Genomic DNA, 25,148 nt, shown 5'->3' with positions numbered 1-25,148 from the left:
AGAGCATTCAAAAGGGCTATTCCATTTCTTTCTAGAAGACACTTCTGGTGTATCCCTTGTAATGCTCCAGTTTTGAAAAATCACCTTGTTAGAAAATCAATTCTGGCCTCTTGCTCCTAACCAGCCATGTGATTTACACAACTTGACCTCACTGAAGATCAATTTTCTCATATGCAAAATGGAGATGATATATTTCTCTTATTTTCTTTTGGAAATATATTTTCTGCCTCACTGAAATACTGTAAAAAAAATAAGTGGAAGATAATTTATGCAAAGCACAGTATCCTTCAGCTAATAAATATTCAAACAACATTGCTCTAATGGTTATAACATCAAATGCCAACTATAATGCCTGGTAGAAAGTCTCACTGATATGATTAACTATATTTATCACTAGGTACTTAGGGGCTCTGTTTAACTTAATATTGTATGATGTAGACCTGTTTCAATGTTCACCTCTTTTGCTAGTGTGGAACTTTCAGAAGGGTTCCAGAAGCTGGGCTTTAGTGAAAACTATTCAATTTAAAGAACATTTGCAGGATTTTGAACACTATCTGGGGGAAAAAATTATACCAAATTATCTATTTTTTTTCCTTTCTAGGGAAGACTCAATGGAAGATCCTAGAGTGAGCTTAAATGAGTATTGAAGGAGAAGTAAAATGAATTATGAGTTACCCCCACTACTGTTCCTCATCATTCTCCTTCCTTTCTTCCCCTTGTCCCTATTTCCTTTTCTCCAAGCTAGCTTGTAAAGCTTTTAATGGTCATTAGACCATTAACGGAGAGCATCACTTCAACTCAGCCTTTTAGAGAGGTGGCATCATTTGATGCATGACCCATGCACTCAGCAGTGAGACCAAGTTCTAAGAGCCAGATCTATCACCCTTTAGTTATGTGGCTCAATACAACTTATTTGCACCACACACACACACACACACACACACACACACACACGTCATGGAGTTACTGTGATTACATGAAATACTATATGTAAAACACAGGTTCTCAGTAAATGTCAGCATTCCCCTTGGCAAGGGCAGCAGAGCATGAAGATTTCCTATTAGACAGATGTATGTCAAGAATAGACTGCATTCCCACTTAAGTTTCCAATACTTAATCAGATTCTACAAAGAAACAAATTATGAACAAATGCAACCAAAAACCTTTGAAATGAGATATAGAGCAGTAATGATTTTTCCCATCCATTTTCCCCAGAATTATAGAAATAGTAAAGAAAAAATGATCCTTAATTCTTCCATTCTCACTCTGTCTAAATTTGGAAATTACATTAATTCTCTTTACATTGACTGCCTCACTAATGAGTTTACCAAATGATGTACAATGTTGACAGTGAATATTTCATCTTAGTCACTTACTAGGTTTATTAACCATTTTTTCATGTGTTTATATTCTTATTTTATCTCTTTAATGTCTATTATGTATCTGAAAAAGGAGACTCAGGCATGAATGAACCAGACTACAAGTCCCATAAGGGCAAAAACAAATCTGATGAAATTCACAGAATAAGGACAATTATTGGGCCACATAGGAGGCAAAGAACAATAAGTTTCTCATTGGCTGATTTGAATAAAATAAATTAAATTTTGTACCCTTTTCAATATTGTAACTTACACACACACACACAGGAACTGAATTATGCTAGAAACTACTAATGAATTGCTCTCAGCCCTAGAACACGTGATTCTTTTGCAAGATGGTCTGACTATTCAGAAAATGATTATAAATGATTTTTATATCATTCACTTGTGCACACACATGCACGTGTATGTGTGTTGCAATGTTGGGTTGCAGAACACAAAAAATTATCCTTGACCTCAGACAGCCTTAGCTTGGGGAATTTTTTTCAACTCATCATTATTTTATTTATTTAAATTCAATTAGCCAACATATAGTCTAACTCCCAGTGCTCATCTCATCGTGTGCCCTCCTTAACACCCATCACCCAATTACCCCATCCCCCCCACCTCCCCTTAGCTTAACACTGTGGGATTAATTAGTTAGTGAATGCATTAGAAGAGTAAACATCTATTCACCTTTTTAACTATGAACCCACCTTCTGGTGCCAATGAGAAGCAAACAGCTTGACTATCCCAGGGTTACTCTTAGGTGCATCCTAGACTCGCAGATTGACTTCTGAAATTGAGAAAAAGAGAGGGAAAAAGGAAGGTTATCTGCTTTTCTTCTCAGAAGGTTGAAATTAAGAGGAAAAGAGAATCAAATGTGAACCAAGTCACAGATCTGTTTTAGTGTGCATAGACCAGAAGATATTATAAGAGAAACACGAGCAAATTAAAAAAGAAAGAAAACAAGAAATGCTTGAAATGGATTCTCTTACATTCTGCTAGTTCCAGGAATTATAAGTTGGCAGGAAGAGGGGGATATCTGCTATGTGTTGGGAGGGAGTCAAGCTGGGAGAATGGGAAGGATGGGGGAGAAAAGGTCAGAAGGCCTGGCCGCCAGTCTTGGCAGTGTCCCTGATACAGTGTGTAACCTTTCATAGCACATCAATGGGGCTCACATTCCTGTTCTATAAACTCTGAAATCTGGGCCAAAGGATGCTTAAATAGTCTTAGAGATAATTTCTAACATCCTTTCCTACAAGTATATGTATGTGTCAACATCTATAAATGCATATGTTGTATGCTTCAGCCAGGAGACTGAGCCAAACTAAAAGCTGATGAGAACTAGTGGGGGGCAGGACCATCCAGGGCTGGGGTATGGGGCAGCAGAACAAAGTCCGGGGGCAGGGGGCACTGGGTGGCTCAGTCCATTAAGTGTCTGCCTTTGGCTCAGGTCATGATCTCAGGGTCCTGGGATTGAGCCCCACATCAGGCTCTCCGCTCAGCAGGGAGTCTGCTTCTCCTTTTCCCTCTGCCTCTGCCCCTGCTCTCTCTCTCTCTTTCTCATAAGTGCCCTCTCTAGTAAATAAGTAAAATCTTTAAAAAAAAAAAAAAAATGAAGTCCAGGGACTTCTCTGCAAACAATAATGTGGTGGAAAGTAGAAGAGCACGTAGTCCAAGAAGATCGCAGCTATGGCTGTGATCCAAAGGTGAATTCAAAAGATCACCAAAGGGAAGGCAAGGTCACAGAAAATGCAGATGGGGGGATGAGCGAGATTTTAAAGGTGAGATTGAAGCAGCAGAAGGAAGTCAGTGGGCAGAGTAGTTGGGTGAGTTACAAACACAGTAAGACCTGGAAGGATGCTGTCCAGTCTACTGGTTTAACCACAAATACATTATTAGAAAGAGAAGAGATCAGGACACCTGGGTGGCTCAGTGGTTGACTGTCTGTTCAGCTCAGGTCATGATCCCAGGGTCCTGGGATTGAGTCCTGCATCAAGTTCCCACAGGGGGCCTGCTTCTCCCTCTTTCTCTGTTTCTGCCTCTCTCTGTGTCTTTTATGAATAAATAAATAAAATCTTTTTTAAAAAAAAGAAAGGAAAAAAGAAATGGGAGAGAGAGAGCCTTAGAAAGGCATCAGCATTGCCACCATTTCCATTCAACTCTCAAGCCCTGCTAAGTGGTCCCTGTCTCCCTGTCCAAGAATCAGTCCTTACAAAACCAGATGGTTGAGAGTGGAGGAGGCAAAGTCAGCATCACTAAAGCCAAGGCAAGAGGGACCCCATGATCTGACCCTGCCCCTCCTCAGGGTTACGACACCATGGCCAAAGATAAGTACCAAAGCCCTATGTCCCTTTCCTCCAAGGCTATGTTCCTCTTCCATTGGATCCAGAAGTCTTTCTCTCCAAACCTGCTTCCAGGAACTGCATAGACCTCTTCCTCAGTCTGTCCATCTAAGAGGAGACTATACTTCCAAGTGTACCTCTAGGCCCAAGTGGCAGTCCAAGAGTGACTTTTGAGGAAAGAGCTTAGATACACAGACTGTGTGTCCATATGTGTGTGTGAGACAACTCTCCCCAACAAAAGGCAGTGTTGGAGATGGGACAACATGGAGCATATGCTGTGGGTTGGGCTAAAAGCTGGGGAACCAAGGCATCTGGGTGGCTCAGTCAGTTAAGTGTCTACCTTCAGCCTGAGTCATGATCCCAGAGTCCTGGGATCAAGCCCTGCTCTTTCCTTTCCCTATCTCCTCCCCCTGCTTATTCACTTGCTCTCTCTCTCTCTCTCTCTTGCTCTCTCTCTCTCAAAAAAATAAATAAAATCTTTTTTAAAAATAATAAATAAATAAAAACAATAGCTGGGAAAACAGGAGCCATGGATGAAGCCTCATGAGGCCACATTCCAGCATGGAACTCCCAAGAGTCTCATGATTCAACATTTAACCTGGCTCCTACCTTCATACCAAGGTAGAACAGTAGAACATGTTTTACTCTTTTTACAGTTGGCTTTACAGTTGCATTCTAACTTCTTAAAATATGGTATTAGGCCTCCATTTCTACTTCTGCCTTGAGTCCTACAAATGTTAGAAGGTGCCTGGGCGGAGTATAGCAAATCTGCAATGTTGGCTTTATTTATACAGACAGCAACAGTGTTGGTCATACCCAGAGGTTCTTGAACATATGCTGATTATTTTTATGTGTTTAAATATATCGATCCCACGTTCCTTACTTTATTCTCTCTTTCAGTCTACTCAGATTTCCAGTGAGTTCCAGAATAATCTTTTCCTACTCTGTGTATGTGTGGGTGGGTGGCAGGGGATGGTTAGGATGGGAAGGTTCCAGAGTACCCCCAATTCTTTGACCAAATTTGCACCTTGGCAGCATTTTTTTTTTTTTTTGGTGATATACATTACACTAGTTGGTTTTTTTTCCCCAAATGCATACAAAGAACACTACATTTCTGTGTTCCATATTTTACAAAGAACAAGATGCTTTTTGTATTATGTCTACATCTGCTGGAGTTAACTAATCTACATATTTTTCTACCAACCTTGTATTCGTGGCTCTCTTATTAGTGCACACCTGACTTATCTTGATGGTTGTTTAGTTATATCTAAAATACTATTTCAACTCCAACATTCTGGTAGACTTGATAGTGCTTTACCCTTCATCTGTAATGCTCAAAACCCTATATTTAACTATGGCCACTCCTCTGCCAGTGTTTCCAGACCTGAATGATGCCACTTTTGGTTTTCCAAAACCACTTAGATATGCATTCACCTCCGACCATGGTAAAAACGCACAGGCAGATTCGGAGCCCGGGTCCAGGCCCTGGTTCTTTCATCAATCTGCTCACTGAGGGATCCTGGCCAGGTTGCTTCCAGTCCCTATGTCTGAGTCTCCTTGTCTATCAAATGAAGAGGATAAAATCTCTCCATTGCAGGTGGAGTAAAATCCAAATCAAACTGGCTTAGAAAAGACAAAATGTGTGTATCTGTGTACACATGCAAGCACTGGGGAAAGAGGAAGGTTATTTCTTGCCTCATGTAACTAAAATGTCCAAGAGTACAAATGGCTCTAGGTACAGCATAATCTATTACCAGGACCTGGTTTCTTCCCATTCCTTCCCTCAGCCCTGCTCCACAGCTTCCTTGTCAGGCCCCAATTTAGAGCAAGATGGCTGCTAGCAGACACAATATTCTTCCAAGTTCAAGTCCAAGGATAAGAAGAAATCTTTCCTAGGGCACCTGGGTGGCTCAGTGGTTGAGCATCTATCTTTGGCTCAGGGTGTGATCCTGGGGTCCTTGGATCGAGTCCTGCATCAGGCTCCCCACAGGGACCCTGCCTCTCTCTCTATGTCTCTCATGAATAAGTAAACAAAATCTTTAAAGAAGAAGGAGGAAGAGGAGAAATCTTTCTTAACACTCAAGGCAGGAGTCCTGAATCTATCATTGAGCCAATCTGTAAGACCAAAGACCAGAGAGGAAGAACAAGCTAATTAGACAGACCTGAGCTCTGCACTCACCCTGGAGCCTGAAAGAGAGAACATCTACTCCCCCCAAACCACGTGGGTGGAAAGCTGGAGAGAGTCGGGTCTCCAAATGGAAATTCAGATACTTTACCAAAAACAGCAAGAAATATCCCACATAGCCTATGATTGTTAATGTTACTTCTGATTCCAAATTGGTATGACTCCATAAGAAATTCTTTTAAAAATGTTTAGAAATAAATGTGAAATATTTCAGTTTGTTCCTTTAAATCTTATTGAAATTAATTTGGGTTCTTAAGAATAGGAAAAGTATTTTTAGATGGTATCTTTACAGATGCCAACAGACACATGAAAAGATGCTCAGCATCACTCATCATCAGGGAAATACAAATCAAAATCACAATGAGGTATTACCTCATACCTGTCAGATGGCTAAAATTAGAAGCACAAGAAATAACAAGTGTTGGCAAAGATGTGGAGAAAAAGGAACGCTTGTGCACTACTGGTGGGAATGTGAATTGGCACCAGCCACTGTGGGAAACAGTGTGGAGGTCCCTCAAAAAATTAAAAATAAAACTACCCTATGATCCAGTAAATCCACTAGTGGGTATTTACCCAAAAGAAGTGAAAACACTAATTCAAAAAGATGTATGCACCGCTATGGTTATGGCAGCATTATTTACAATAACCAAGATATGGAAGCGGCCTAAGTGTCCATACATGGATGAATGGATAAAGATACATGTATACACACACACACACACACACACACACACACACACACAGTGGAATATTATTCAGCCATAAAAAAGAATAACATCTTGCCATTTGCAATAACATGGATGGAGCTAGAGAGTATAATGCTAAGTGAAATGATTCAGTCAGAGAAAGACAAATACCATAGGATTTCACTCATATGAGAAATTTAAGAATAAAAAAAAAAAAAGAGAAACCAAAAACCAGATTCTTAGTTATAGAGAACAAGCTGATGGTCACCAGAGGAAAGGGAGGTGGGGAATGGGGGAAATAGGTGATGGGGATTAAGGAGGGCACTTGTCCCGATGGGCACTGGCAAATGTATAGAAATGTTGAATCACCATATTGTACACCAAAACTTATACAACGCCGTATGCTAATTAGAATTTGATTAGGTGCTGTTTGTGTTTGGAAGAGGAAAAGAGGGGGCAGCCCAGGTGGCTCAGCGGTTTAGCGCCACCTTCAGCCCGGGGCCTGATCTTGGAGAGCCAAGATCGAGTCCCATGTCAGGCTCCCTGCATGGAGCTTGCTTCTCACTCTGCCTCTCTCATGAACAAATAAATATTTAAAAAAAAAAAAAAAAGGAAGAGGAAAAGAGGATAGTTTTAAGAACAATGGGTGCCTGGGTGGCTCAGTGGTTGAGCATCTGCCTTTGGCTCAGGTCATGATCCCGGGGTCCTAGGATCAAGTCCCCCATCCGGCTCCCCACAGGGACCCTGCTTCTCCCCCTGCCTGTGTCTCTGCCTCTATGTCTCTCATGAATAAATAAAATCTTTTTTTAAAAAAAAGAGTTAAAGAAGAAAGACCAATATATTTTTTAAATGGTCAGAACCCAAGAGAACCCATGGAATTTTTGTTTGGTTATAGCTTTTTGCTTGTAGATACTGAATGAACACCAAAAAGGCTACTCTCCAGGATAATCCGGTGAAAGCAGCATTTGCTGTCTGCCGCCTGGCCCTCTGTGGGACCCGGATCCACAGGGGTCCAGAGGGCTCAGGGACACAGATAAGGCCCTGGCACGTGGTGAGTGTCCTTGCCGACGTCATGGCTGGAGATGCGGTCTGAGCAATGCACGGAGTGTGCCTTCTCTGACAGACACTGACTGTCCACACATGGAATTTTATAGCCTCCTATCCCTTGGTGTGGCCAGATACTATTTCCCCACAGCAGCCTGGGAAGCAGTTGACAGGTGCCTGTCAGCTGATCCAAGTTGCTTGGAAATAGGAGGGTGGGGAATAAAAAGGCAGGTGGCTCTTTTAAAGGAATCCACAACATTCTCCCCAGAGTTGTTGGGAAATCTCTGAACTGTCGTGGGGTGTGATGCTCAGAAATGTCATGCTCAGTCACACAAGCAGGCTGCATGCTCACGTAGCTCTGACTTAAGAAGGGAGGGCCAGGCAGCAGGGGCCTACAGTCCTGTTTTTTATCTTTTTAAAAAATGCCTTTGGGGGCTCCTGGGTGGCTCAGTAGGTTAAGCATCTGCCTTCAGCTCAGGTCATGATCCCAGGGTCTTGGGATCGAGCCCCACATCGGATTCCATGCTCAGAGGGGAGTCTGCTTCTCCCCACCTCTCTGCCTCTCCCCCTGCTCATGCTTGTGCTCTCTCTCTCAAATAAATAAAATCTTTTTAAAAATTAAAATTAAAAAAATGTCTTTACATTGGTTTTAAGCCCATAAGGCTTTCTCAGATGAGATCTTTTTCCGAATTCAAAGACAACACATGTGCACATGAGAGGGACTATGTGGGTCAAAGTGAGTGGATGCTACAGGAGCCACCATTCGGCATCTTCTCCAGCACCTGAGTAAGCCCCGGAGGGGTGTCTGAAGAAATACAGGTTTAGGGCCATTGGAAGACCCCTCTTTTGCAGATGAGAGCCCCAAAACTAAGAAGGAGTGTTTAAGTGGCTCGCAGCTAGTTGAATGCAAAGGTGTGCTGAAAGCCTAGGGCTCTTACCTCTGGTGTGGCACCCACCACTAGACACGGGGTGACACCTATCAGGAAGATCGGCAGAGTCCAGAAGGCACAGCCTGGTTCTTTCAAATGAGCCTGAGACTTACATTCCCACAGTAGGTTTCCTAGCTAACCTGAAAACCCCGCCAGCTACCATTAGAAATTCTGGTAGAATATAATAAAATCTCGTTTCTTTTTTATTTTTTTAATAGATTTCATTTATTCATTCATGAGAGACACAGAGAGAGAGGCAGAGACATAGGCAGAGGGAGAAGCAGGCTCCATGCAGAGAGCCCGACGTGGGACTCGATCCAGGGTCCCCAGGATCATGCCCTGAGCCAAAGGCAGATGCTCAACCTCTGAGCCACCCAGGTGTCCCAATATCTTGCTTCAAATGCAAAGCTGAGCTTACAGGAAGAAGGGAGAGTCTCTGTTTGCTGGGGCTGCCATTGCAAAGTACCACAGCTTAAGCAGCTGGAATTTATTCTCTCACAGTCCTGGAGTATAGAAGTCCAAGGCTCAGGGGTCGGTAGAGTTGGTTACTTCTTGAGCCTATTCCCCCTGTGGATAGGCCTTTCCACCATGTCCTCACACGGTCTTTTCTCTCTACATGTGTGGGTCCCAACTTCCCCTTCTTCTCCGGATGTCAGCCATATTGGATTAGGGCCACCCTAATGACCTTCATTTTAACCTAATTACCAGTTTAAGACCCTATCCCAAAATACAATCATATTCTAAGGATTAGGGTGCTACAACTTCAACATATGAATTTGGTGGAGGGGGGAGGGGGATGCCAGAGAAAAGTTTTAGCTTATAACTGTGATTTCCTAGTTTTCCAAACTAGAGAAAGGCTAGAATCACAACTATGAATGTCTCTGATCTGATGTGGCAGATTGCCTGAGTGAGGTGGAAGGGTGAATGTCTCAGCCACAAGGGGCTTTGGCCCTCCTCAGAGCCAAGAGATAAGGTCCGGAGCCTGAGTAAAGCAAAGCATTAGAAACAAGGTCTTCAAGGGCCTACCCTTTCAGTGAAAAAATGGGTTTGAAGTCATCTACTCAGTGTTACAGGGTGATGACAAGGAACTCTATCCCACCCTGGAGTTTGGTAGAATAAGGGAAGGGAAGTCTCCATAAGAAGTTGCAACCCCAAGCCTGTGTCTTGTACAGGCTCAGAGTTAACTTGACACTGTCAGGATGGCCCAAGAAATGAATAATAGCAATTTTTAAAAAGAGTAATTGTATAATGATACCCTTAATTTGTCAATCCTTAGTCTAGAGCACATTGTGTCAGACTGTTCCTGAAATTTGGTAAGTCCTGCTTATAAAATCATCTGGTCCTAGTGGACACCAGGGGTATATGTGTGTATGTGTGTGCGTGCGTGCGTGTGTGTGTGTGTGTGTGTGTGTGTGTTTAGGGTTTTTTTTTTAAGATTTTATTTATTTATTCATGAGAGACACAGAGAGAGAGGCAGAGACACAGGCAGAGGGAGAAGCAGACTCCTCGCAGGAAGGCCCGGTGCGGGACTCGATCCCAGGACCCCAGGATCATGACCTGAGCCAAAGGCAGATGCTCAACCACTGAGCCACCCAGGTTCCCCTGTGTGTTTACATTTTTAACCACAGTATTATGATGATTATATATCTATTCGATTTCATGTTCATTCTTGAGTCAAAAGTAATTCTTTCAACAATTCTTACTTTCTAAGTAAAATATCTGTTTCACCCAAGTTTTCAAAATTAATTGAAATAGCATTGGTCATATTCTATTGTGATTTTTATATCTCCAAGCCCTGAACTGTAGCTTTCATTTTTATGGCCTGTTTTCCATTCTTAATGCTGTTTATTTTCTCCTCATTTTTGTAGGTAATCTTGAAAGAAGTTTATCTTTTTCATTAATATTTTTCAAGAATGAGCTTTTGGTTCCATTGGTGTTCTTTATTTTCTCTTTCCTTTTTATTTCACTGACTTGGGCTTTTGGTTTTATGATTCCTTCCGCTACTTATAATGGGTTTTTCACATTCAAGCAACACAGTATCCAATGCAATGCCACGCTATGGCATAAGAGCAGCCACATACAGCACATGGACCAAGGGGCAAAGCTGTTCCAACTGAATTTTATTTATAAAACAAGCAGTGGACTGAATTCAATGAGCAAGCCCTTGTTTGCTAACCCCTGTTCTAGATGATGGGGGAAAAAAAAAAAAAGATCTCTACAACTAACTTAATGGGACTTTCCTTTTTCTTTCCTTTTTTTTGACTTGGTTTAATGCTCTGATTTTATTTATTTTTCTATATTTTATTTCAATCCAATTTGCCAACATATAGTATAACATCCGGTGCTCATCCCATCACGTGCCCTCCTCAGTGCCTGTCACCCAGTCACCCCATCCCCCACCCACCTCCCCTTCTGCAACCCTTTTGAGAGTTAGGGGTCTCTCATGGGATGTTTGAGAAGGGACGTTGAATGGGAAGGGTCTCTCATGGGACCTTTGAGAAGGGACTTTGAATGGGAAGACCTTTGAATGGGACTTTTCTTACCTTAATCCCCCAGATCAGGCCAGGGTAAGAAGGAATGTCTAATGTTACTTGTGAATACAGAAGTAAATATCCCATGGAAGACACGAACAGATTGCATACAGCAATACTGAAAAGTAATCACACAACACGGTGAAACAGGGCTTGTTCCAGGAATTTCAGGGTTAACTAACATTAGAAAATCTATTAATATATTCGGTATACTTCCAATCAAAATCTCAACAGACTTTTTAAAGTTGAAGTATAGTTGGCACACAATGTTACATTACTTTCAGGTATGCAATACAGTGATTCGACAAATCTATGTTATGCTGTGCTCACCAAAGTGTGGCCACCATCTGTCACCATACAACACTATTACGATACCATTAACTCTATTCCCTATGCTGTGCCTTTTGTTGTCATGACTTACTCCATCCATAACTAGAAGCCTGTATCTCCCACTCCCCTTCACCCACTTTGCCTATCCCTCTTCTCCCCTCCTCCTCTAGCCACCATCAGATTGTTCTCTGTATTTATAGGTCTCCACACAGTTTTTCAGAGAACTTGACAATCTGATCCCTGAACTCAGTAGCAGGAAGAGCCAAAATTTTTTAAGGAAAAGAAGAGTGAGCACTCTTTTTACAAGTATCAACCTACTATGAGACTATAATGTAACCAATGTAATATTGGCTCAGGGAACTCATACACAGAAGAGAACTGGCACATGACAGTAGATATTATAAATTGAACAGTGAAAAAAACACTGTTCAATAGTAGTGGTGAAAATTTTGGTAATTTATATAGTGAAACACAGAAGTAGATCTCCAACACATGCATAAAAGTTAACTTCTTAAGTATAAGAAACAAATCCCTAAAATTTGAGGAATATCTTCATGACTTCTGGATAAAAACTAATTTCTTAGGCAGAACACAAAAAGCCAAAACTGTAAGGAAAATTATATGTATGACATTAAAATGAACGACTTTATCACAAAGGCACAAGTAAAAAGGCAAACTGCAGACTACAAAAAGACATTAATAACACATATGCCAAGTAAAAATTTATGAAAAAATGGGGCACCTGGGTGGCTCAGTGGTTGAGCATCTGTCTTTGGCTCAGGTCGTGATCCTGGGGTCCTGGGATCGAGTCCTGCATTGGGCAGGGAGCCTGCCTCTCTCTCTGCCTGTGTATCTGCCTCTCTCTGTGTCTCATGAATAGATAAATAACATCTTTTTAAAAAATTATGAAAAAAGGCATGCAATCTGAGAGAAAAATGTAAAATTAATAAGAACTGGGAAATCACAAGAGAGAACATCCAAATGGCCAATGGGTATATAAAAGAATGATTAAGAAATTCTATTCATCGAAAACCCATACAGCTATTAAAACAAATGACAGTAGCAAAATGAAACACAACTTACATCTATCAGAGTGGCAAAACATTTAAATGTCTAACAAACCTAGTGACTGATGTGTGAGAAAGAAAGAAAATTTCAAGAGGTGCAACTTCTAAAGTCATGCCCAGAGTGTTTGGGGACACCTCAGAAATGGAGATTCCAAGAAAGGGAGAATTCTCCCAAAGAGAGCGACATAGACAAATTTGACCTATTTCACCACTGTATCGAATTTGGCACAAACTACTTACTAGATCTGTAACAGCAACTCTTTTATGCTGTGAGTGAAGTGTAAATTGATTGAACCTCTTTGAAGAGGAATTGGAAAATACCCAGCCAACCTGAAGACAGATGTAGATGATAGATGGATGATAGATAGATAGATAGATAGATAGATAGATAGATAGATAATGACGATTCACAATGACCAGAAATCTACTCCTATCATCTATCCTACAAAAATGTTCACAAATATTCACAAAGACGAGGTATGTTGTGCTCATTTCACATACAATTGAAAACTAGAAAAATCTAAATGTCAATGAATCAGACGATAGATAAACTAATTCAGTTATACAATGAAATTTTATACAGCTACTAAAATTACAAAGAGAGCTTCATGAATCAACATGAAGAGACTACACACACATGATATGGGATGCAGAAAGCAAGTAGCAACAGGATAGTATTCATAAATACATGAATGTGTAATAAAAGCATAATAACGTGCTCGCAAAAGATAAAAAAGCACCTCTGGGGTATGAGGAGGACAGGAAGTGTGTGTTAGGTTTTTGATCCATTTTGTAATGTTCTATTTCCTACAAAGTAAAAACTAAAAGGGAATAAGAAACACGGAGTAAATAAGAGTTTGACATATTGTTTAATCTTAGTGATGCATATATGGTATGCACATTATTTCTTTTCATTTTTTAGCATGTTTGAAATACTCCATAATTTAAGTTAATTTTTAAGGGACCCTGGGACCAATCAGTGAAATTTAATTGCAAAGCCCCTTAGTGAAGGATTAGGAGGTACAAACTTCCAGTTATAAAATAAGCAAGTCACAAGGATGAAAAATACAGCCTAGGGAATATAGTCAATAATATTGTAATAATTTTGTATGTTGACAGATGGTGACTGCTCTCATCATGGTGAGCACTTCATAATGCATAGAATTGTTGAATCACTATGCTGTATACTTGAAACTAAGGTAACACTGCATATCAACTATACTTCTATTAAAAATAAAAATAAAGTCCTTTATTGAAGTTCTTATTTTCCTTTTTTCTAAGATCTTATTTATTTGAGAGAGAGAGAGAGAGTACAAGGCAGGGGGAAGGGGAAGAGGGAGAGGAAGAAACAGACTCCCCACTAAACAGGGAGCCCTGTGCAGGACTTCATCCCAGGACCTTGAGATCATGACCTGAGCTGAAGAAGATGCTTAATTGACTGAGCCACTCAAGTGCCCCTTTTATTTCTCTTTTAATAAAAAAAAAAATTATCCAAAAGAAAATTAGTAAAAAAGCAAAAGCAAAATATAGAAGAAAGGCTTTTACCAAGGTTGAGTTATTCACTCCCTCTCACACTGTGTATTTCCCTGGTAAATGACAATAATACTAAAAGAGAGATGAGGGGGGAAATGGGAGGGTAACACCAAGCCCAGTTTGGGGGTTCTTATGTGGAAAGAAGACTCACAAGTGGTGAGAGTTCTCTATGCCCACGGCCACACAGGAGAGGTGAAGGATGCTTCTGACAGAAATTTAATGTCATTTTCTCAGGTGAGCAGCTCCCCATGGATGCCTTGCTTTTGTCCCCTCCACCAGGCACATTTTGACTCATGAAGCAATGGCCAGGAATCTACCAGTCCTGGCTTCCCCAGTCCCTCCCAGGATGGAGTTCTTCACCTCTCCCTTGTCCCCGTTCAATTTCCCTGTGCTCTCCCCTCCTCTCCTAGCAAATAACTTTTACTTAGTTTTATGGATAATTTATGCTTAACATTTGAGCTAAAGACTCTTTACATGATTTTAAATAATTCATAAGAGTGAATTTATGTAGATGGACAAATTAAAGTTTAGACAGATGGGTGGATGGATAGATGAGTAGATGGGTGGATGACTGGATGGATCCATGGATGGATGGGAAGATGGATGGGTGGATGGATGAGTGGATGGATGGATGGATGGATGGATGGATGGATGGATGGATGAGCGGGTAGACAGAGCTGACGGATATGTTAAGGGATTCATAGAGAATAAAAGAGATAAATATAATAGAAAGATGTCAGATGCCACAATTGACAACAGAGTCCCCCAGTTTCTGGTTCCTGGTATGTAACACCAATCAATCTGTAAAGGAAGGACTTAAAGCAGCTGGCCCATCTTCAATTTCTATCCCAGTTACTGAAAGGGAAGAAGACAGCCGACCCAGACTAAACTGCTTATAATTGTGCTGATGACCATCTTCCCGGTATACTAACAATATTTGCTAGGAGGAGGAGAATCCTTACTTATAGAATGCTCTTAGCAGGAAGCCTCGGCATTGGGATTGCGGAAGGCAGACTAATGTTCCCCCCAAAGATGTCCACATCCTAATGTACAAAGATCAACTTTACTTTGCTGGGAAAGTATTCCACAATCCCTTTCTTACCTTAGGGCTATATTCACACTCCCACTCTCCTCCAAAGTATAGTCTGAAGGACTTACCACCCTAACAACCTACAGGACATCATGCTGGTTCAGGATACTGACAACGTCACCCTGACTGAACTTAACGAACAGACAGTGACAGGTGCGGTGCCCAGGATGCTCTAGTAAGACAGACATATGCAGGGAATTAGCAGCAAACCTGACATCAGGGAACCATCACATCAGTGATGCTTTCAGGGATTCAATGTCCCAGGACATTCCCTCTAAATTAAAACACAAATTATTGTACATTATACCTCCTACCACTAAACAAAAGGTACAGCGCATAGTAAGGCTTTTTGGATCTTGGAAGCAGTAGATGCTGGACTTTGGAAAACTTAGTCCCACTTATTAATCAGATAACAAAAGGCTACCAGTTTCCTGTGGGAGCCAATTCAAAAGAAAGCTCTAAAACAAATGCAAGCTGTAGAATAAGTGTTCTATCCTCTTGGGTTGGATGAGCCAGCAGGTGTGACTGTCCTGGAGACCTCTGGTTAATGAAGTTGCTGCAGTCTCTGGCAGGCCCTTGGGATTCTAGAGCAGGTGTGTGCCTGACAGCAGAGAACTACATACCTCCTGTGAGCTAATAGGCCCCAGTAGAAACCGTGGCTCTGATCACTGGACATTGCTAACTTCATGACTTGAGTGACTACTGTCAGCTCTGTGTCCTCTGATACACCAGGTCATAAGGCCAGAAGCATTCTCTGGTGCCAAAGAAGTGACACATTGGAGGCTGGGCTTGAGTGGATTCAGAGGCAAGAGCAAACTATGTGAGCAAGTAGCTCAGATTCATAGGCAATTCATTTCAGTTGCACACCTAAGACCTCAGAGGGGCTTCTCCTTAGGTTTGTCTTTCTCATGCTCAAGAGCAACAAAGAACAGGTACTGAAGCAATAGAGTATTTGCCAGAAAGGTAAAGAGGTCAACATTCTCCCAGATTCTTTTGTCTGGTCTAATGAAATAGTCTCCTCCATGATCCCTGACTCCTACTTTTGTCCCCCAATAGTCTATCCACATAATAAGTAGAGCGATCCTTTTAACTTTTTTTAGATTTTATTTATTTATTCATGGGAGACAGAGAGAGAAGCAGAGACATAGGCAGAGGGAGAAGCAGGCTCCCTATGGGGACCCCAGTGTGGGACTCGATCTCAGGACTCTGGGATCTGGACCTGAGCCAAAGGCAGATGCTCAACCACTGAGCCACCTAGATGCCCCCAGAGTGATCCTTTTAAAATTTATATACAGGAGGTGCAAGAGTGCCTCATCTGGCCAAGTGTCCAACTCTTGATTTCGGCTCAGGTCATGATCTCAGGGTCATCAGAAAGAGCCCTGTGTCAGGCTCCAATCTCAGCACACAGTCTGCTTGAGATTTTCTCTCTCCTTCTTCTTCAGCCCATTCCCCTCCACTCTTTCCTGGGCCACTCTGCCTTCCTGCTGTTCTCTGAACATATTACTCCTCTTTGTCCAGATCTTTATTTCCCACCCACCCTCATCTTTCCATGGCTTGCTCCCTTGCTTGATTTAAATCTCCACTCACATGTTGCCTCCTTGGTGAGTTCTACCCTGATCACCGTCCCCATCCTGTATCCATATTATCTGCTTTCCCTTGCCCCACCATCACTTCTCACTACCAGATGCATAAGAAAAGGAAGAGACCCAAGCCATTTGCTGCTGTACCAGACCTAGAATCATAGCAGGGTACAATTTGGGACATGGTACTGGTTCAGTTAACATTCACTGAATGAATGGATGCATGAATGAATTAATGCATGCCTGCATGAATGAATGAATGAGCAAATAAACACCGCTGGTTTGGTAGTGACATCAATAACAAGGTCCCATCATCTTTTTCTACAAGACCTCCTTCCATTTAAGTTTTACATTGGCCACAAAGGGATTGAAAAAAATCTCTGGTCATACATTTTGAGATTTTTCTGAAATCCCTTTTCCAAAATTAATATGCTCATTGTGATTAACACAATTCAAAAAGTTTTAGTTAATTATCCCTCTCTCATCTCCCTCTGCCCCCCCCACCCCGCCCCTGCCTCAAGATCCCAATGTTAACAACTGATGTGCTTCATTCCATTCCTTTCTCCATGAAAATACCAAGATTTATTATTTTTGAAGCTTTGGTCATCTATGTTTTTATCAAAATGGATGATCCTATATATACTTACCATATTTTCTTCACTTGGGAAAAAAAAAAAAAAGCAAACCAAAATCTTAAGACAACTACATGAGGAACATGCATATACTCACCTTTCTGTAAATTCATTACAAGATGCTCTTCACGAGATCTTTTGGGGCTTCCACGCAGGGAGGAAGCACTAGACACATGGTGTATTACTAGCTAGAAATATTTGCCAGTTGAAGCTCCAGTTGTCATCTCTGAGAGTGGAAAGCAGAGAGCTAATTAGTAAGTGCAGGCTGGGACCGAACCATCAAAACAGAGGTGAATGGTGGACACATCACAAGCCCAGGGGCATGCCACGCTGTGGGGGTCTGTTCTCCACGATTCTTCTGACCAGGCTCCTGCCTTCCCAGCTGTGGATGACAGCAGGTCCCGACTGGTCACTGATAACTAGACTCCGGGCAGATTGCTACAGCAGCGGCCACTGCCACCACCGCACTACTCTCCCCTACCTCACACAGTCACAGACTCCCTGACCCCCCGACTCAAAGCACGGATAGAAACCATTGTCCACATGTGGCCAATTCCATGCTTCCTTTATCTGATTTCACAAAGACCAACATTTGATGTGATTGGTCTGTGGTGAGGACTATGCAGTTTGGATAGACTGCAAAGGTTGCACGTTCTTGATTTTCAGGGATGCTCAGGATATTTTGGTAAGTAACCAAGAGATCCTACACTTTCCTAGGCCAGGATTTAGAGACTTTTGCATATGTCCTCCTTGAGCTTTCTTATACGATCACTTCCCCAACTAAACCTCCAGCCTTCAGCCGCAGCAGGGACTGTGTTGAAGACTGGGCTCCAAACGGTTACTCCAAACCACTTAGACCACAAGCTTCATCTTTTATCATTTTGTTTATCTCACAGGCTATTAGTGGAGGAATGGAGAAAGTCTGTAGGAATAAGGTACAGAGGCATCTGACGATTTGTGACTCTGAGCATGCTAAATTTTGAGTTTCATGGCCTTAGACCGTAACTGCTAAGTCAACACAAGTTGTCCCATCTTCTCTGCCTAGCCTGGCATTTGATAAGGACCTTTTGGTAAGTATATCCCACATCCCACCCTCCCAACCTCTAGTGCACGAGCACTGCATGGCTGGGGAAAAGTCCAAGCTACACTAGCATAGAGTGAACTGAGATTATATTGCAAAAATCATATCGTATTGGTTTCATTTTAAAGAATCAATTCAAGACCCTTCTGTGTTTTTCATCCAGCAGAGCCAGGCTAATACAATGCCTACCAATCAGGTATTAATTAATTTACATTTAATCACACATGGAATTCATTAGTTAAATGTGATACACATGACAGGATTCTTTATAACAATTTAGAAATGTGATAGTGACCAATAGTTACTGCTACTGAAATAGGTCTGATTTTGTAATAAAAACAAAACAAAACAAAAAAAGGTTATAGAGGGCACCTGGGTGGCTCAGTCAGTTGAGCATCTGCCTTCATCTTGGGTCATGATCCCAGGGCCCTCGGATCGAGCCCCATGTTGGGCTCTCTGCTCAATGGGGAGCCTGCTTGTCCCTCTTCCCCTGTGATCTCTCTTTCTCTCTCAATCTCTCTCAAATAAATAAATAAAACCTTTTTTTTAAAAAAAAAGGTTATAGAACTGTAAATGTAGAGTGTGATCCCATTTTCATAAAATTTGACTCCCATATCTGTTTGTGTGCAGTTGTACATGTATACATACATGGAAAGACATCTGGAACTCATTCATTCATTCCACAAATATCTTCTACGCCAGGTATTGTTCTAGGTGTTGAGGATCCTAACAGTGGACAAAGCAAATGGTATCTTTATAGAGTTAAGCTTTATAACAGGAGAACAACAACAACAAAACAAACAAACAAACAAAGTACATGTATAGTATTTCAGATAGTGACATGTATACGCTTTGGCCAAAACTACAGCCTAGGATACTGGAGTGTGCTTGGTTGTTACCTTGACTGAAGCTAGGAACTACACTTCCCAGAATTCCTTTCTTTCTAGGGCTTTTGGTAAGAGTTTGACCAAAAAGGAATGTGTGTGATGTTTAGAAGGCAAAAATGAAGCAGCAGGCAGTGCTGTGTGATAGGACTCTCAGAGAAAGAGACAGATGTGCATGTGCCCGGTCAGCTTCAGCTTCCAGCTTGTCTCCCTCCAGCTGGCCCTGCTGACCAACAGCAGCTACAAGCCAAACCTCAGGGGGCTTGCTCATTGACCATGATTCCCTCAGAGGTATTCTATGCATTTCCCTCAGCATTTACTCTCAATCTACTTAGACAACCGGTTTATATCATTCCTTCTTTCCTCTAACCCTCAACCTTCCTGCCTCCCGACACCCTTGCTTCCACTCGCACTAAGAAATGAAAAACACTTCCACTCATTCCCACAATCACATTAACTAGAAAAAAAAAAATCACTGGCATCTGGATGCTCTGTCTTCCTTTCTACGACAGAGACTGGCTGGTAGCTCATTAATTCTCTCTTTTGTTCCTGCAAACACAGAAGACTACACTTTCCAGCCTTCCTTGTCATTGGGCTAGGGCATGAGTGGTAGCCAAAGAAATGGGAGTGAAAGTAACACAAGCCATTTCCATACCTGGCCCCTAAAATCTCCCTTGAAATTCTTGGCTGTCTCCCCTGCATGGCTGGAAATAAAGGATCCCGGGATGGCAGAGCTACACCACGGCAGGAGCTCCATTTCTAAAATCACCGTTTAGAGGCATACAGCCCCCAAGAGAAGACTGACCTGCTCTGCTCCGTGCTATGAAGGAGAAATAGACTATTACTTCACTGCATCTAATAAGCTTTACCCTAATACACCTTCTGTCCCTGTAGACAAACTGTCCACTTCAATCAAAGGCAATTCTCTCTCCTTGGGTTTACGGCCTAATGCTTTGCCACATCTAGCTCTTGAAAAAATAAATAAAAATAAGTACTTCTTTATTTCCCACGGTTAATTTTGAAAATCTAAAGCCAAGGGCTTTCTAAACAGAAACAAATTTATTTCTTCACATTTCCATTTCAGTCATGGACATCAGCTGCTACTGCATACACACGTCATTCACACAGGCAGTGTTTGGGGGGGAATTTCTTCAACTGCCTGCCAGTCCTGAAATCGAGCTTTTCTGCTTCATTTGGACAAGGATCTGGGCTTCTATAGTTTTCCTAAATGTTTTACTGTAGTTTGAGCAGAACCTAAGGTACAGCCAATTGACTGGTTACTGTAGAAATTCTGAAGAATGTCATCCTGTCACCGGCCCCCCACTTGTTATTCTGCTAGAAGTCTATTTGCTGTCAGTCTTCCCAGGGATAAAATAGCTTTCAGACTCAGACAAGAGCCTGCTGCCCTGAAGGATCCTGCTGTCAACAGCAACTCTGGGCCACACCAAATGTCACCCCTAAGGAAACAAACAAGGATCTGGAGAGCAGAGGTGGCAGCATGCTCTACCTGACTGACATTCTTTTTCATAAAATTATTGGCTATAATTTCTGGTTAAAAAAAAAAAAAAAAGCCTGCAAGGTAATAACACTTCAGTGTTTTTTTTACTACCTGCATTTAGTTCGCTTTAATTGAAACTCAGAAAAAGAGAGGTTAATTAGAACCTTGGAAGCCATATCCAGCACACTTTTGGGGGCCAGGAATCGTGTCCTCACCACATGCCTCAGAGTGTGTGTCCAGCAGAGATGATTATTGCAAATGTAGGGCCAGCCACAGCCTCATGTAAAACACCAGATGAAAATGCCTCCAGGTCTCCAGATTCCTTATTAAAGACAGTTCGTCAATTACAGTTCAGTTAATCAACAGGTATGGATTGAACACCTGCCAGATGCCTAACCTGAGGATTTGGAAGAAACAAAGCTTTGAGCTGGATTAGAATCAGAAGCAGCCAGGGGGCATCTTTATTCCAATGCCAGCAGCGGCAGAGAGAAAGGGTAAGCAGAACTGATTCCTTCCCTCTGAGAGTTTTATGGAATATAGTTATATATTAGGAGAACAAAGAAGTGAGACACCTGGGTGGCAGTTGAGCACCTGCCTTCAGCTCAGGGTGTGATCCTGGGGTCCTGGGATCGAGTCCCACATTGTGCACCCCGCAGGTAGCCTGCTTCTCCCTCTGCCTGTGTCTCTGCCTCTCTCTCTGTGTCTCTCATTAATAAATTAATTAATTAATTAATTAATTAATTAATTAATAAAATCCTTCAAAAAAAGAGAAGGAGAACAAAGAAGGGAAAGAGGAAAAAATTTAGGGAGTTGGGTCACTTATATCCTACTCACAATATAGTATCTCTATTTCATGAAATTATACTATTCCTTACAATACACACATAGTCCAAGTAAATGTGGTATATTCTACAAACTTTGGGGTTTAAGATAAGCCTCAGACCTAAGAGCTATGTTCTCCAGTTAAGACAGGCTTCGCTGCTGTACATAAAACAAACTGACCTTAAGAGGCTTGACGCCTTTGCATTGAATGTTAGGAAGGGGCCACAGAGAAAGTCTCTAACTTATGATAAGGGACCAATTTAATCTTATCTAAGGCCTTTTTAACCTAATTAATCAATTAATATGATTCTGGGCTTAGCTCACTAAGTCAAAGATACTCTTCAGCCTTCCCCATTCTTATCAGAATGGTCATTGAAAGCACACTGACTGAATACGCAATGTAGTCCAACTGATTGCTTCTGTTGCAAAACTCCACACCCAAACTGGCTTCTACTCAGGGCTAACTAAGAACAGACTCGAGGAGCACCTGTTTGGCTTAGTGGTTGAGCATCTGCCTTTGGCTCAGGTCCAGATCCTGGAGTCCTAAGATCGAATCCCACATTGGGTTCCCCACAGGGAGCCTGCTTCTCTCTCTGCCCATGTCTCTGCCTTTCTCTGTGTCTCTCATGAATTATTAAAAAAAAAAAAAAAAAAGGACAGACTTGATACTTCATTTCCCGGTTTCCTTCTCAAACAAAAGATACACATTCTGACTCCACAGACTCTTCATTCTGTGGCAACAGCAACACAGAAAGTCGGGACATGTTTTCCAACCTCCAGAAGCTCTGAGGAAAATGAACAGATGTAAGACAATGAGAAGATTTCACTGTGAGCCCCCAGTAAAATAGGAAATTGGAATAAAGGGATTGCAATGTGGCTGAAACAGATGAAGAGGGGATTTGAGCTGAGTCTTATCTCAGTTGCACTAATTCAGTTTCCTGGCTTCTTTCCATAGTCCCAAGGGGTGGGGGGCTTACTCATGGACCTATTCCCTTTCTGGCAAGATCTTCCCTGAAGACTACAGGCATTCACTCTCCTAAATACTGTTTAAGAACTTGCAATGTGGGCCAAACCAATTTTTTTCCTTTTTAAGATTTTATTTATTTGATAAAGAGAGAGAGCACTAGCAGATGGAGAGGCAGAGAGGGAGAAGAAGCAGACTCCCTGCTGAGCAGGCAGCCTGATGTGGGGCTCCATCCCAGGGCCCCAGGATCAGAAGGACAGAGATCTTTCACAGGCTGTTCTAAGAAGGAAATATAGGTAAAGAGACAGAAACAGATGCAAGCCCAAATCCTCCACGTTTTGCTAGAAATCAGGGGTAGTACTGATGGTGAATCTCACAAACTATAAATAACTGGTGACTTCTCCCTTACCATAATTTTAGCTAATCTCGCCTTCTTCTATGTAGTTACCAGCAGCAATAATTATTTTAAGTTTTGTGGTGACTTGAGAGAACTGAAAGCTGAGGAGTGTGGCACCTCACCTCAAAGAGGACAATCCAGGAAGCTAAGGACCCAAGAGCTGGGGGAGGCAAGGTGCATGGGAGCCATAGAGGGTGGCTGAGCTCCCTGAGTGCAGAATGACAGGTGGGCCAGTGGGAACCTACAGAGAGCCATGGGAGTCAGCCACTCAGTTCCTGCCACCAATATTTATTGAGATCCTACTATGTGTCCAACACTACTCTAGGTATAGAAGACAGAGCAGTGAACAACACAGACACAGCCTCCCTTTTATGGAGCTGATACTCTGTTTTGGAGCACAGAGTGGAGACAGAAAGATTGAGTATATTTTAGAATCTGTTAAATACTCCTAAGAGCTTGAGAAAAAAATAATGGGGGAGAGGACCAGGCAATCTTAGATGGGGCGTCCAGGGATGGCCTCCTTGAGAAAGTGTCATTTGAGATAAATGTAAAAAGAAAACCATAGACACAAAATGGCATCACTTTGGTTAAAGCCCCAAGTCAGTAAATTAAGACTTAGTACTTAGCCTAACTGCAGCTTTAACCCACTCCCCACCACAGGAATGTAACCTTGAACCAGCTAAACTAGAACTTCCTGAGTAATAACCAGGAGGTGACCCACTGGCATACCCTTCCGTTCCTCTTAGGAGAGCCACCAGGCCTCAAACAGTGGATTCTTTGCTAATAACCACCCCCTACGCCACCCTTCACTCCTCCACCCCTGCCTTGAAAACCCTTTCCTTTTCTGCAGCTCCACAGAGCTCCCTGCCACTTGCTAGATGGGACACAGCCCAATTCATGAATCATTTAACAAAGCCAGTTGTTAGATCTTTGAATTTACTCAGGTGAATTTTGGATTTTTTAAAAGAGGAAAGACCAGAAGGAAGTGAGTGGGTGGGCTATGTGATTATCTGGGCCAGTGGCATGGAGGCAGAGAAGATCAAAAGTGCAGAGGCCCTGAGGTGGAAGCGTGAGGGTGGGAGCCAGTGTGGCCCCAAACTGTGAGCGGTGTGCATCTGACACTAATCGGCTTCCCTGAATTCCAAACTGTTTTGCACTCACACACATACAGCAGAAAATTTTGCTACTGGTTCAGCTGCAGCTCTGCTGGCCGGGCAGCGGGATTTCCGCCAGCAATGCATCTCTATTCATAGAACAAATGCACTGTGGAGTTCACTACAAAGAGAGTTTATCTGTGTCTAGATCCAATATTTTAATACAGAGTTTTGATCTCTCTGCACTGCTTGGAGCCAATCCAGAAAATCACAGGAGTCTTGCAACCTGGACTGTCCTCTCTCCCCTGCCCTTCTACCCCCACCCCAAAGACTGATGTAAGGGGAGGAAAAAATTCCTTTTCTCCAGCTAGAGCCCTGGAAAATGCGATTGACAAAATATAGATTAACAAGAAACAAACAAACAGAAGTTTATTAACTCATGCACTGCGGGGTCCCCTGGAACTACACAGCAGAGATGAGTAAACCGAAGGGGTTGTTAGAATTCGGGCTTCTGTAGTATCTTCAACAGAAGAACAATCCACTTGCAGGGAAGTGACAAGACCAAGGAAAAAGGGTTGTCAGCTTTCAAAGGCGGCACACTGCAGGGAGGTAGACATACAGGGGAAACTAATGAAATAAAGGTTATTTGTGCCAGCCTATCTTTCCATCGTTTTCGTGGCCATAAAATTCTCCAAAGGGGAGATCCATGGTACACCCCATTTTTCAGAGGTTTCCACTTTTAGTCAGAATAGGGAAGGTCGAGGAAGACATCCTTCTGCCACCAGCTCTAAATCCTTATGCCAGATGGCATCTCTTGGGGTGGTATATTCTGGTCCCCCAAGTGGCAGAATGGGAACCAGCACCCCGCTGCTCTGCCGCCGAACCTTCAGGAGCGCAGACTCTTGTCTCTCACAGACACAGGTACTAGGTCCCCCTCACTTGGGAAATCCTGCCAAGTCAGCTGTAAGCTTAATAAGTTCACAAGGCCTGGTCCACGACGATTTATATGCTGACAACTTATTAAATGTTTCCTGGCATTTCAACTTGCAAAGCTCTCCGTAGACTCTTTGCCCATGCAAATTTAATTGGCTTTTA

The 25,148-nt window shown here is 42.2% G+C and overlaps 1 long non-coding RNA gene across 1 annotated transcript in view; it reads right to left on the bottom strand.

The window, feature by feature from the left end:
- Positions 1 to 2,082: 2,082 nt before the first annotated feature.
- Positions 2,083 to 25,148, bottom strand: part of LOC118350268 (uncharacterized) — an 86,791-nt gene continuing 63,725 nt past the window's right edge. Inside the window, exons 2-5 of the long non-coding RNA XR_004803729.2 lie at positions 19,043 to 19,120; positions 17,411 to 17,539; positions 11,094 to 11,199; positions 2,083 to 2,154 (exon numbers count right to left, since the gene is read on the bottom strand). This is a non-coding gene — a long non-coding RNA (uncharacterized LOC118350268). The remainder of the gene's footprint in view (positions 2,155 to 11,093; positions 11,200 to 17,410; positions 17,540 to 19,042; positions 19,121 to 25,148) is intronic.

This window comes from Canis lupus, chromosome 11 (assembly GCF_003254725.2).
Source record: "Canis lupus dingo isolate Sandy chromosome 11, ASM325472v2, whole genome shotgun sequence".
Taxonomy (NCBI): Eukaryota; Metazoa; Chordata; class Mammalia; order Carnivora; family Canidae; genus Canis; species Canis lupus.
Note: the sequence above shows the minus strand (reverse complement) of the source record. Positions and strands in the feature narration are given on the sequence as shown.